We start from the raw sequence: 15,147 nt of genomic DNA, 5'->3' as shown, positions 1-15,147 counted from the left end.
TCAGCTTGGTCACATGATGGGGTTGTGTGTGTGATTGTGTTAGAAAATGGCTTTAGGTAGGGCCCGGCTCTCCATGGCATCTAAGCCGTAACACTTCTATTCTCCTCCATTCTGCTTCTTTCTTGGCTTGTTCACTCAGATTCCCCGCTTTGTCCCACTCTAGCAGGTCTCAGCCAATGGCAACACAGCAGAGGGCGGGCACATTTATTTAATCCAATCAGAATTCAGTATTCTATAAATTATTACACCGGAGTCAATCAAACACGACTGCCCTCTGAGGTTTCTCATTGGCTGTAGCATGGTGGGGGCTGAACAGATAGCTGAGACTGCATGGAAGAGAAACAATATAGTGCAGGACAGAAGACTCAGAGGAGCATTGATACAGCAGGTAGAATAAAAGACACCTGTCCCAGGACATACAACTAACTTCCTACAACTGACTTAGAAGGAGGGATAGAGGAGGGTGCATGAAGCATATGGGGAGGGAGGATAGAGGTGTGCTGGGTTAGGCGACGGCGAAGAGTAGAAATAACTAGGGATGACACAGGGAGCAAGGGGATCACTGTGTATAAATGAATGTTAACATTGAGGAGAGCTAACCTTAGGGAGGCAGAAGTTTTGCATGCAAAATTAGTTTTACTGGAAGATGTCCTGACATGGACACTGACTCTGTACTGCCTTATACAGGTGAGGGAGACATGGGGGACGGGGTGGAGTGCTAGTGCTTGCCAATGGGGGTCGAATTGGTGTATATATCTGCATACCTCAGTCACTTCCACCTTGGGGGGGGTACGTAAAACAGCAAATGAATTGCTAAGGCAGCTGGGGGTTGTAGTTAACAAGTGCTGGCTAGTGAAGGAGTAATTAGGGACAGCGGCTTGTACACCAGTGAAAGGGGCGGTGCTGCGTTATGCGAAGCCACACCCCGTTTTCTATTGGCAAGCAATGGATGAAGAACGTGTCTGACAAATTTGCCGAGCCAGGTATGCTGAGGGGAAAAAAGTTGAACAGTTTTGTTTTTCAGGGAACAGGGTACAGTACAGCTGTGTTACATTTGTACATGTTATGATATCCTTACATATTGCTATTGCACTCCCTGCTTTGTACAGCGGTCTTAGTTGAGGCTACTAAACCTGATTCCATAATCCACAGTGGGGCTGCATGTTATGGATTAGAATTTGCCCAGTTATTAATGGGGTATTTATAACAGCTGTAGGGGTGTGTGTCTGGGATGGACCCAAGTGTCAGGCAAGTGGTTTCTTGTCATGTGTGAATATGATTCACTGGTATAGCTGCAGGCTGGGTATGGGAACCAAGGGTTAATGTTATTTGCCACTTTTTATCCAGTACAACTGTGTCTGCCCACATGCTGTACCAACCAATGCACACAGCCCTCCTTTCTGAAGCCACACCCCCAGGAATGACAGTTAGGTCAGTTGGAAGGAGGAAACCCTCCTTTCTGAAGCCACGCCCACAGCAATGACAGTTAGGTCAGTTGGAAGGAGGAATCAGGAGGATGGACTGCTGGTTGTGTGGTCTCGCTAGTATCCTGCAGCATGTTCCCCAATAATGGCCGGAAGGTGAGACATTATCTTTTTATAGTTATATTGCAGCAAGGGTTGAAAAAATATGATCATCAAGGTTATCTTTTTGATTAACTAAATTGTGCCTAACTTCTGGGGTAAACAGTTAGTTGAAGGAGTAATCAGTAGGATGGATTGCTGGTTGTGTGGTCTGACTAGTGGGCAGCAGACAACAGCACATACCCTAATAATGGCAGGAATGAAGGCAGTAGAGGGGACGACTGGAAGGTGGTGGGTAAGAAGAAAAGGGAAAGGAGAAAGAAAAATAATTCCAATAAATTTCATTCCAATAAAATTCCCAATAATGGCAGGAAGGTGAGATAGTATCTGTTTATAGTTATAGCAGCAAAGGTTGACAAAATACACATAACCATGAAGGTTAACTTTTTGTTTAACTAAATTATGTCTAATTTCTGGGCTGACCTGCCCAGCAGATGGTGATGACAGTTATTTGCCATTGGCAGGAGAAATCAGTAGGATGGTTTGCTGGTTTGAAGCGTGTTCCCCAGCGTGTCTAAATTCTGGGTTGAGCAACAAGTAGCATGAGTCCATCTTCTATACCTGGTTGGGAAATAATATCTGTGAGTATATGAAGGAGTATTGGCATTATATTTACATTGTTATGAAAATCACGATTACTGTAGCTTGTAGCCCAGCAGATAGTGATGACAGTTATTTCCGTTGGCAGGAGAAATCAGTAGGATAAGTTAATGTAATGATTTGGTGCTTTGTTAATTGATGCTATCAGTTTTGTTTAATTTTTTTTCTGTAATGATTCATTTTGTATATTGTTTTAATTCCAATAAAATTCCCAATAATGGCAGGAAGGTGAGATAGTATATTTTTATAGTTATAGCAGCAAGGGTTGACAAAATACACATAAGCATGAAGGTTAACTTTTTGTTTAACTAAATTAACTAATTTCTGGGCTGATCTGCCCAGCAGATAGTGATGACAGTTATTTCCGTTGGCAGGAGAAATTAGAAGGATGGTTTGCTGGTTTGCAGCTTGTTCCCCAGCGTGTCTAAATTCTGGGTTGAACAACAAGAAACATGGATCCATCTTCTGTGCCTGGTTGGGAAATAATATATGTAGAGTATATGTAGGGGTATTGGCATTATATTTACATAGTTATGAATATCACTATTACTGTAACTAGTTTATAGGGATTCTACTTCCATAGCACTACATTTAGTCCCATAAATCCATAAGGGGCTGCAGGGTTATTATAACAGCAGTGGGTGTGTGTTGATGGTGGGCTTGAGAAATAGAAATGTCCTAACCTGTCATGTGGTATGTCCTATGAAAATAAATAAATATAGGGGGTGGCTAAATACTAGTGCAGTTACCCATAGAGAACAATAATGAAATAGTTCTGATCAGTCTACTACAAGGAAGATATTGATTGGTTGCTATTGGAATATGCTCTGATGCAGTTACTCTTTTTATAGTAAAAAGGTTTTATTTTTGTGTTAATTTATTTTTTTTACCCCTACAGCTACTGCTGATAGTAAAGGCTGGTTCATTCCAGAAGAAAAGGATAAAGCTCCAGACAAAATACATGGCAAGGTAAGTCGGAATTATTAAAAATGTTATCAGGTCCCAAAGCGGCAGTGGCAGCCTCACTCAGAAATGGCTATTTTAGGTACTTACACAATAGGCCCCTGGCACACAGGACATTTTGTTTGCATCGGAGGCAGAGGGAAGGGCTCCCTCTCCACTTGTGACTACTCCTTAGTGCTCCTTCATCATCGACTAGGTCTTTATTGAATACATACAGAACAGTGACAGACAGATCTCAGTGCTCAAGCTTTCAAGCTAGTGTTTTGGTTGGGGATCCCCCTATCACTGTTCCATCTCATCTGTGTTCAATTACAGGCTTGTCATTAGTATTAGGCGCAATGACAGGTAGAGAGGGGCATTTTGTCTGCCAGTGTTCTGCCCTGAGAGCAAATACCAAAGGCACTAGTGCAATACCAGCATTTAAGGTTCCTGTTATTTCCAGTGGGGCGCCTGCCATGAGGCAAGATGAGAACCTTGCCTGAGACAGCATTGCCCCACAAGTTACCAGAGGCGAGAAAAAGCCAAATTTCAAAAGAACGCAATTGTGCTCTCTGCCCTAATGATGGAACCCCACTGACTCACTATTTATTCACTTGCTGGCATTTTTATGTGCATATTTATCAAAGGGTTAAAACAGAGAATATTTCATAATCCTGCATAGGTAAATAGAGAGCAGGAAAGTTATTTTCTGGTAAATTGTGGTGAATTCTATTTGCCTCTAAATTAAAAAATATCACATTATGTTTTTATTTATTGAAGATTAAATAGATTTTACCTTAGTTCACCAGAAGGGAACTCCCCAGTTCTCCATTCCCCTAGGGGCATATTTTTGAAATGGGGGAGATAGGGCAAACTCTGTTTAAAATCTTGATATTTAAGATCCTAAAAATTGTATATGTGTGAACAGAGAACTAGTGGTCTGTGGCAAGCTTTATTTTTATGCTTTATTATATTTTTTCCTGTTTATCTCTAAATTGCTAGAGATGTACCGGTATATACAAATCTGGTAAAGTGCGAGTGGGCACCAACCTTCCTTACGATACATGGTGATACTGCTCTTTCTTGAGAGAGAATTTAAATGTCAAATATATTGCAATGTGATTTTAGTTCTGTTTAGCTGTGGGAGTAATGTCAATGCACTGTCTATATTTTCAAATATTGTATACTTTATTTTGTTTAATATTAGAATATTTGAGGAGCATGTTTATGTATGGCACAACGGCTATGCATACCCTGATATTTAAGTCCTGCAAAATCATTCTTCCTTAAACTTTTTTTTTAGTGGTGGTAGCATGTTTAGGATAGTAGTTCAGTTTATGATGTAGTCGTTTTTAGTTTTTTTTATGCGTAGACTGTTGGTATGTTTATTCTCTATTTATGGAGCATTACAGCATAGAGGTGTAGTAGCTGAGCCTAAATTTGTCATCCTTTATGGATTATTTACGAGTCAATTTATACCCTTGGAGGGGACAATAGTGCTGAAGTGTGTAGATGCGGCTGCTGCACCTTTTTTGATCTTGCAGTTCTCTCTACATCTCTGTTGATGTAATACAGTTTTATCTGTGGTGTTTATATCTTTCTTTCGATATGTTTTAATAGTTTGTAGTATTTTTTTTGTAGTATTGCAGCCTATAATGTGTATAGAATTGGTCGAGAGCATGCATGAGCAGGTAGGTGTGGCAGTGGAGGAGAGTGAGCCTTACACAGGTGTTGGCCCACTGTTTAGTAATATGTAGAAGTAAAAGAACTGGACTATGCTGATATTCTACAGAATGTAGCAGCTCTCTTTAAAAATTCGAAAGAATCCTCCTATTTGGTGCTGAACAATGTGGAAACAGATTCAGCACTGTGATACAATTTTCCGAAAGGGCTGCGTCTGTGCTGAAAAAAATGACAATATGAATTATGAATAGATTTGTATTTATGTCTTTGGTCTAGTTTGTGATGAATTTTCTGTATCGATGGATTGTTCATCTCTTTAAAATTCAAGAAAGAGCCTAGATAAATAGGATATCCCTAAGGTAGCTTTAAAAGTGATACAGTAGATACAAATTAGGTAGTTTTGGATGCGTAAACCTTAATATTAACACATGTTTGGAAATTTCTAGCTTTAGCACTCTATGGCAAACAAATCAGTTTACAATAGAGTACATTATATATTCTCATGTGTTTGTGGTGAGGTAGGATTAGGGAAACTGCAGTGGCAGAGTGGGGAGGCGTTGGCGGGGTGGGCGACATGTGTGCCTGGGGAATTTGCTTGGCATACAGGTTGCTCCCTGGCCCTTTTGTTTGCTTTAGGATCATCGTGGAGCAATGTGAAGGGACCCACTGACAATTTCACTTGTGACTTGAAATAGTGTTGTGCTTGGTCTACATCTGCATATTTTTTTGCACGACAAAACATTTTCAATATTGTTGTTATTGTATTGGATTTATCTCTCGATATTTCTGTCTCATGGGTATGTTTTTGCTAAAAGTTTATTGCATTTCATGTTTTCCTGTTTTTTTCAAGTTTATTGCATTTCTTATTTTCTTATTTTTGTCCAGTTTATTGCTTTCAAATATGTATGTAGCGTTATAGTCACTAAGAATGCATTTAGATGCAGAGGGTTTCTGTATTTCTTTATGTTCTTTTGGTGGTCATTGAAACTTGATGCGTCTGGACATAGGTCCAAACAGGCATTTTTGCTTATTATTAAACATACAGGGGCGGAGAGGGGTGGCGTCAGCGGGTGCAACATGTGTGCCTGGAGCATTTACTTGGCACAGAGGTTACTCCCTGGCCCTTTCGTTTGCCCTAGGAAGCAATGCGAAGGGACCTGCTGACAATTTTTTTCACTTGTGACTTCAAATAGTGTTGCGCTTGGTCTACATCCACATTTTTTTGCACATGACCAAAAATTTTCAATATTGTTGTTATTGGATTGTATTTATCTCTTGAAATTTCTGTCTCACGGGTATGCTTTTGCTAAAAGTTTATTGCATTTCATGTTTTCCTATTTTTTTGTCCAGTATATTGCTTTGAAATATGAATGTAGAGGTATGGTCACTAGGAATGCTTTAGGATGGAGAGGGTGTTTTTTTTGAGGTTTTTATATTTCATTATTTTCTTGTGGTGGTCATTGAAACTTACTGCGGTGTAGACAAAAACAGGCATTTTTGCTTTTTTTAATCATACAGGGGCGGAGAGGGGTGGCGTCAGTGGGAGCAACTTGTGTGCCTGGGGTATTTGCTTGGCACACAGGTTGCTTCCTGGCCCTTTTGTTTGCTCTAAGACAGTGATCCCCAACCAGTAGCTCGTGAGCAACATGTTGCTCTCCAACCACTTGGATGTTGCTCTCAGTGTCCTCAAAGCAGGTGCTTATTTTTAAATTCCAGGATTGGAAGCAAATTTTAATTGCATAAAAACTAAGTATAGTGCCAAATACAGTCTCCTGTAGGCTGCCAGTTCCCATAGAGGCTACCAAATAGCCAATGGTAGCCCTTATTTGGCACCCAAAGGGACTTGTGTTGCTTGTGTTGCTCCCCAACTCTTTTTACATTTGAATGTGGCTCACGGGTAAAAAAGGTTGGGGACCCGTGCTCTAAGATCATCATGGAGCAATGCGAAGGGACCCGCTGAAATCTTTTTTCACTTGTGACTTGAAATAGTGTTGTGCTTGGTCTACATCCGCATCTTTTTTTGCACATGACCAGAAATTTTCAATAATGTTGTTATTGTATTGGATTTAACTCTTGATATTTGTCTCATTGGTATGCTTTTACTAAAATTTTATTGCATTTCATCTTTTCCTATTTTTTGTTATGGTCGCTACGAATTTGTTGTGGTGGTCATTGAAGCTTGATGCGGTGTGCAAACAGGCATTTTTTCTTATTACAACACATACAGGTAGGGTTTCCACCGGCACAGCCCGGTGTTTGGAGGGGCTGCTCGGTTTAAAAGTGCCCTTCTGAATTTCCAAATTAGGAAATCCGGACAGGACATTGAAGTGAATGACATGGTGATCAGTGAATCTCTGATCGACACTTCATCAGTCCTGGCCCCATGTCATCGATCCAGCTCCTAAGTCACCCTCCCCACCACCGGCTTCATCCGGTCTTCCCCCCAATGTCACTGCCCTGCCCCCGGTTTCATCCGGTCTGCCCCCCCAACATCACCTTCCTGCCCTCGACTTTATCGGGCTTGTTCCCCCAACATCATCCTGCCCAAACCCCAGCGTCACCGGTCCACCCCCTGCCACGTTTCCCCAAGGACGAAAGGTGGCAGCTCTACATTCAGAAGCGGAGAGGGGTGGTGTCAGCAGGGGCGACATCTGTGCCTAGGGCATTTGTTTGGTACACATGTTGCTCCCTGGCCCTTTCGTTTGCTCTAGGTTCTTAATGGAGCAATGTGAAGGGACCTGATGACAATTTTTTTCACTTGTGCTTGGTCTACATCTGCATCTTTTTTTGCACATGACCAAACATTTTCAATATTGTCGTTATTGTATTGGATTTATCTCTTGATATTTCTGTCTCATGGCTATGCTTTTGCTAAAAGTTTATTGCATTTCATGTTTTCCTATTTATTGTTCAGTTTATTGCTTTGAAATATGTATGTAGAGTTATGGTCACTAGGAATGCGTTAGGATGCAGAGGGTGTTTCTTTTTGAGGTTTTTATATTTATTTATTTTCTTGTGTTGGTCATTGAAACTTGATGCGGTGTGGAAATAGGTGTAAACAGGCATTTTTTCTTATTACAACACATACAGGTAGGGTTTCCGCCCGCACAGCCCGGTGTTTGGAGGGGCTGCTCGGGTTAAAAGTGCCCTTCTGAATTTCCAAATTAGGAAATCCGGACAGGACATTGAAATGAATGACATGGTGATCAGTGAATCTCTGATCGACACTTCATCAGTCCTGCCCCCATGTCATCTATACAGCCCCTAAACCACCCTCCCCGCCACCGGCTTCATCCGGTCTGCCCCCCAATGTCATGGCCCCCAACGTCAATCGGCCTGCCCCCCAACATCACCTCCCTGCCCTAGACGTTATCCAGCATGTGTCCCCAACGTCATCTGGCCCACACCCCGAAGTCACTGGCCCGCCCCCTGACAGGTTTCCCTAGGGAGAAAGGTGGCAACCCTAGGTGGGGGGCATTGCTTCCTGTAAATTCAATGTGCCCCAATCTTTACAGTCTGTGGCAGCTTTGTTCCTGATTGTTTATTGTTCCATTTTAAATAGCTCCTAGCCAGCCTTCTATGTAAACTCGCATATAACTCATGAGCCCTCTGGGTATAATGTGTACTTGATTTTACATACCGGTAGTAAGAAGTTGTAAAAAGACATACATCTGTTGTGAATCTTTAGTTCACATAATAACAACGTATCAAATCCGACATTTTGGTCCCACCCGAACCTTAAGAAAGGTTCCCGGGTAGCACTGAAATATCGTATTTGATGCTGTAATATTATGTGAAATAAAGATTAATCAATATAACACCAGGAGAGTGCCGATCTGTCTATGTATATATATATATATATACATAGAGCTGGGAAGTATAATCCAAAATGCTTTGGACCTGTGGTTTTCTGGATAAGGGATCTTTTCATACTATAGATCTTCATACCTTAAGTCATTTATCAAAATGCCATTAAATCAAAATTATACCCCCAAAACAATGTAGGCCACTATAAAAAATAAATTGGATAAAACAGCTCATATGTAAAACCCTGCTTCATGTAAATAAACCATTTTCATAATAATATACAATATAAGCCAAACTAACCATATGTTAGGTCACATGAGCCAATTAACAGACAGAGTTATGTCTTTTGCTTCTATACTTGTTCTATACCTGTTACAGTTAGAGTTGCAGTATTTCTGGTCAGGTGATCTCTGAGGCAGCACAGAGACCATCACGAAATGGTGGTTCAAGGCAAAAGATGTAAAAGGGCAATATTTACTTAAATATATATACCAGTTTGGTATGATTGTTTAATATGCCACTTAATTTGATATAAACTATCTGTTGCTTAAGTATTCATTCTGGGGTATAGTTTTCCTTTAAGGGGGGTTATTTACTAAAATCCAACTTATCTCATAATATTAATAAAAAAAAGCTCAACCAAACGCCCATGCCCGATTTTATCTTATTTATATAAAAAAAACTCAATTTAATAGGATCGTGGAAAAGTCAATCAAAAACCGAAATCGTAGAAAAGTCCAATTTTTGTGCTAAGCCCAGTGCAATCCACAAATTGAGATAGGTGCCTCTCCCATTGAATTATACAGGACCTCGACAGGTCTGAGATGATGGATTTTCGGATTCAGGCTTTTTTGGGTATAATAAATCTCGAAAAATATGTTTTTTCTAAAAATTCTAGTTTTTGCAAAAAAAAAAAAGCTTGATTAGAAGGTTTAGTAAATAATCCCCATAACATTAAAGGGGTTATTTATCAAAGGTCGAGTTGTGTATTTCCTGAAAAAGTCAAGTTTTTCTGAGGGTAGTTTCAGATAAAAAAACAAGAGTTTTTTTAAATTTATTATGCCCCGAAGTTGCACAAATCCAGAGCCGGGCCAGGCCGACCAGGCGCCCTAGGCAACCTGGCCAGTCGCGGCGCCAGCTGGGAGCACTCATGTGCAACAGCGTAAAATGACTGGGATCGAGAATAGGCAGTCGGGGAGACTGGGGACCGGACTTGGAGTAGGTGGCAGAGTAGGTACTTGCCTGCCCCCCCCGCTTTCCGCCCTTGGCATGTGCCTACTTTGCCTACTCTGCTTACCCCTAGTTCCGGCCCTGCACAAATCCAAAAGTACTCCAGCTGAAACCTGTTGATGTCATCTACAAGTCAATGGCAGAGGTCCCTTGAACCATTTCAAGATGTTTTTAGCCTTCGTGCTCTTTGGGTTGTTTCCGTGGTTTGCACTCGAAAACTTGATCAATTTGAGATATTCAAGGTTTTTTTTATGATAACTCAATCAATTCGCATATTTGATTTTTTCAACCTGATTGCATTGATTTGAGTTTTTTACATTCGGGTTTACTCATAATAAGCAAACCTCAAAAACCTTATAAACTGGACCTTTGATAAATAAAACCTAAATAAACCCAACAAAATTGTTTTGACTCCTGTAAGCATAAATTAATCTTAGGTTCAAGTACAAGGTACTGTTTTATTAGTTCAGACAAAAAAGGAAAGCATTTTTAAAATTCAAATTATTTGGTTAAAATGGAGTCTATTGGAGATGGAATTCCTGTAATTTTCAGCTTTCTGGATAATCGGTTTCCAGATAACAGATCCTATATATACAGGTATACAATCTGTGTATAGGAAGATATATATATATATATATATATATATATATATATATATATATATATATATATATATATATATATATAGATGAATACAAAAGTCCTCTGCACTCAACCCATTATCAATATATCCAAGACAGAGACATTTTGTGCATACTGCTACTAACAAATGCCTTACCCTTTAAACAAAACAGGGATTGTTTGTCCATATATTGCAATATATTTAAGCTGGCCAACTACGTCAAAGTCATCCCATATAATTCTTAATGAATCAGATGAATAAGACTGGCCAGATATGGGATGACGAGTTCTCCCAATATACTTTTCGGAACGAACGGCTAACTCATTGCAAAAGGCCATCACGAATTTCATCTGGGAGAATAAACGACCTAGAATAAAACTGGACATAATGACAAAGCCAAAAAAAATAGGAGGACTAGGGGTGCCACACATATTCCGATACTATATGGCAGCAAGACTATCTGAAGTAGTATCAATGCACAGAACTCCTATCATGCCGTGGTTGGAAATTGAAAACTCGAGCCTGGCCCCTATGACATTGAATCAGTTTATATGGATACCGGAGAAAGATAGAGATATACTACTACCTTCCCCCCACAACAAAGCACTCATAACAACTCTGGGATAGATATAGAGACAAACTACATCTATCTCCACGCAACTCATTATTCTGCACATTTTTGGGAAATAAAAAATTCCTCCCAGGGTTGGTAACAAAGAACTTTCTCCCCTGGATAGATAACAAAGCACATCTCTGTTCAACTTTAGTAGCCGGGCGAGAGATACGTACCTTTCCAGACCTTAAAGACAGTCACCACATTCCAAACGGCCAGTTTCTTAGATACTTGCAGATACGTCATTTTATATCACAAACCTTCTTACAGAGCAACACTTTGATACCGACCTTCACTCGATTTGAACTTCTGTGCCACAACTCGGATCAGACTGTTCGCTTGATATCAATTATATACGACAGGCTCGCGGAAGATAATACTACTTTAGTTCAACCATATATGAAGAAATGGGAGGGAGATCTACAAGCGCCAATTGATCAGGATCAGTGGCAAACAATTTGGGATAAGGCTAGCAAGACATCAGTGTGCACCGTAATATTGGAGAAGGCCTATAAATTGATATTCAGATGGTACTGCACTCCCTCACAGCTGGCCCACCTTTCAAGCAACAGTCTTCCCTCGCTATGTTTTGGAGGATGTGGAGAGTGGGGTACATTTTATCACATGTGGTGGACCTGCAAGATTGTTCGAGAATTTTGGGAAATGGTGGCTCACACCTTATCCGCCATTTTTAAACTTTTTTTTAAATTGTCTTTTCTCTTGGGTCTACCTCTCACAGCACTGAAGACCTCAGATTCTACTAAGCTTGCGACACATATACTCACGGCAGGGAAGACGCTAAGAGCCGCCAAGTGGAGGAGCACCTATTTACCAAACCAACAGGCCCTTATCACCAAAGTGAAATGTGTAAGAAATATGGAAGCCATTAGAGCATATCTGCAAGGTACAGGCTACAAAAACGCACTGTTGTGGCTCCCCTGGGCTGAATTCGAGACAACCCAAACAGACTCAAATTGATTCAATGGTTTGGCTCCTCTGCTCTCATCCTCTGACCTCCCTCCCTTACTCCCCCCCCCTTTTTTTTATTTTTTTTTTCTCTTCCTCCCTGCATTCCTACCTTTATTATTCACCTTCTTCCTCCCCTCTTGGTAATATACGAAGCATTGATAGAGGATTGGCCAATACTTACCTCATACTACAGGCTGAGCACGTGACGACAGCACTAATAAAGTCATTTACTCGCTAAAATACTCGATACCAAGGTTTATTGATAACACATGGAAATGTCTATAGCAATCAATGCCTGCAAGTTTTACTGCTCCAATCTAAAGTAATGTAACTGTACCATTCATAAATGTGCTAATATTATGCTTGTAAGAATTTTCTTTTTTCCGTGAAAATAAAAAAAAATTAAATAAAAAAAAAAATTAGTGGTGAGCACAACTTTCCCTTGTTTGTTATAGTTATACAGGAGCAGTGACCAGCTCCATGTTGTAGCTCCCACCCTTCCCAACTATAGTCAGGTGATCCCACTGGTGTCTAATAAAAGGGCAGCCAAGTTTGGGAGTTTTACTTTGAAAGCAGCTAGTGAGTTGCAGGTAAAACTTAGTCCCTTTGTAAAATGTATAATGGAGCAATAGAATTCTTAATGATTCAGATGAAAATTGAGCATAGGACTGGCCAGATATGGGATGACTTTGACGTAGTTGGCCAGCTTAAATATATTGCAATATATGGACAAACAATCCCTGTTTTGTTTAAAGGGTAAGGCATTTTTGCATTTTTTAGTAGTAGTATGCACAAAATGTCTCTGTCTTGGATATATTGATAATGGGTTGAGTGCAGAGGACTTTTGTATTCGTCTATATGTATTTTGTGGTCACAGCCTCATTGCACCCCCGCCTAATGGTTTTAAAAATTAGTGGTGAGCACAACTTTCCCTTGTTTTTTGATCTCTAGTGCTCAAACAATATATTATTGAATTAGAGAGTGTCCAAAGAAGGGCAACTAAACAGGTACAGTTTAAGTTTCAGTTGTAAATAAAGACTTGCTAACTTGTTTATAATAGAGAAAAGTTGCTTAAGGGGAGATATACAGTAACTATGTACATGTATAAATATATAAGTGAGAGCATCCATTCCGATCAAAAGAAAGAAGGTTCTATCTTGATATTCGGAAAGGGTTTTTTTCAGTGCCTAAGGGCATGCTGTGGTACTTTTTGAGTGCAGTTGAGATGCAGGTAATTTAATGGGATAAATTGTGCTCTTTGTGATTTAGTAAGTACAACTGATATACTGTATGGGGCCGGTTCATCAAGAGTCGAATATCGAGGGTTAATTAACCCTCGATATTCGACTAGGAACTAAAATCCTTCGACTTCGAATATCGAAGTCGAAGGATTTAGCGCAAATGCTGCGATCGAACGATAGAAGGATTATTCCTTCGATCGAACGATTAAATCCTTCGAATCGAACGATTCAAAGGATTTTAATCCAACGATCGAAGGAATATCCTTCGATCAAAAAAACTTAGGCAAGCCTATGGGGACCTTCCCCATAGGCTAACATTGACTTCGGTAGCTTTTAGCTGCCGAAGTAGGGGGTCGAAGTTTTTTTTAAAGAGGCAGTACTTCGACTATCGAATGGTCGAATAGTCGAACGATTTTTAGTTCGAATCCTTCGATTCGTAGTCGAAGGTCGAAGTAGCCCATTCGATGGTCGAAGTAGCCCAAAAAACACTTCGAAATTCAACGTTTTTTTACTTCGAATCCTTCACTCGAGCTTCATGAATCGGCCCCTAAGTGTTGCTAATTAAAGGCTTAAAATAATGTACTGTTCATGCAAAGGCTTTGACAATATATCTAGCCCCATGTCAGATTTCAAAACTGAATATAAAAAAATATGTTTGCTCTTTTGAGAAATGGATTTCAATGCAGAATTCTGTTGGAGTAGCATTATTAACTGATGCGTTTTGAAAAAAACATGTTTTCCGATGACCGGATCCCTTTAACTGACTGTATGGGCTTTGTTAATAAATTATTTTCCTACAAAGAGAGGCCCAGAACCAATCCCCCGATCTGCTGGCCCCAGTACTTGAAGTACTGAAATTGACTCAGTGCGAAGTGACACCATGCATGCGTAATGGGGGGAGGTTGGCAGTTGGGAGGGTGGCCCTGGTGGCTGCAGGAGTGGCCTTTGTGTCACAACCCCGTTGGGCTCCCAGTGTGCCAGTCCAATGCTGCCTACAAACCTGTCATTACCTTAGCATCTGTATACAGGCTTGGCACAAAAAAACTGTATACATAGCAACACCCTTGGATTCCCCCGGGAGTTACTCAGTTTAGGACCCCACAACATGAACTATATTCCCCCAGGAGTTACTCAGTTTAGGACCCCACAACCTGAACTATATGACATTCCCCCAGCTTTTACCATTTCCTCTCAGAGTAAGATGTACACATGAGCAGTGAGCATTTAGTGATGTGAGAAGGGCTCTCCCAATATACCATGCCCCAAATCAAATAGGTTATAGTTATAGGTTATATAGGAGACATGGTAAGTGGGCTACCACATTATAAAGTGGCCATTTTCTAAAACTGGCTGTTTACAGTTGATGCCCCCTGGAAAATTATATGCACACTGACCTACAAATATATTCAAATTTCAAAAAGCTATGATAACCTACAACAGCATATTACCATATTAGCTGGGCTTCACTAGTGGTTTCAAAATCTAGAAAAGAGGCAAAATCCGAGATATACGTCTGTGTGTGTACCTGTGTATCTAGCCATCTGTATCTATGTAGGCATACCATATACAGATAAAAATATTTGAGTGATTTTAAAGGCTGGCTAAGTGAATGACGGGAGCTGGTGTGTGACGTTTTGTGTGTTTAATGCTGCCATTACAAACATGGAACAGGGGTGTGTTTTTGCTGCTATTAGCAAAGTAATTTTGCTTTGCATTGGGTGTAACCAGAATGTGTTGGTGGGCCAAGCTTATTATCACAGTTAGTAGGGCTTTTTTTGCATGCTGCGTGTAGCATCCTTCCACCTTTTTCATCACAATTCAAGCACTGCTAGCAATTGCTTATAGACTATGAAATAT

At 40.3% G+C, this 15,147-nt stretch overlaps 1 protein-coding gene across 1 annotated transcript in view; it reads left to right on the top strand.

The window, feature by feature from the left end:
• Nucleotides 1-163: 163 nt before the first annotated feature.
• The window catches only part of LOC121393224, an 89,366-nt gene continuing 74,382 nt past the window's right edge, over nucleotides 164-15,147 (top strand). Inside the window, exons 1-2 of the mRNA XM_041561137.1 lie at nucleotides 164-1,580; nucleotides 3,082-3,152. The gene's annotated coding sequence lies outside the window, so the exon portion shown is untranslated. The remainder of the gene's footprint in view (nucleotides 1,581-3,081; nucleotides 3,153-15,147) is intronic.

The sequence above is a fragment of the Xenopus laevis genome, chromosome 1L (genome assembly GCF_017654675.1).
Source record: "Xenopus laevis strain J_2021 chromosome 1L, Xenopus_laevis_v10.1, whole genome shotgun sequence".
NCBI lineage: Eukaryota > Metazoa > Chordata > Amphibia > Anura > Pipidae > Xenopus > Xenopus laevis.
This window is presented reverse-complemented; position numbering and strand designations above follow the sequence as displayed.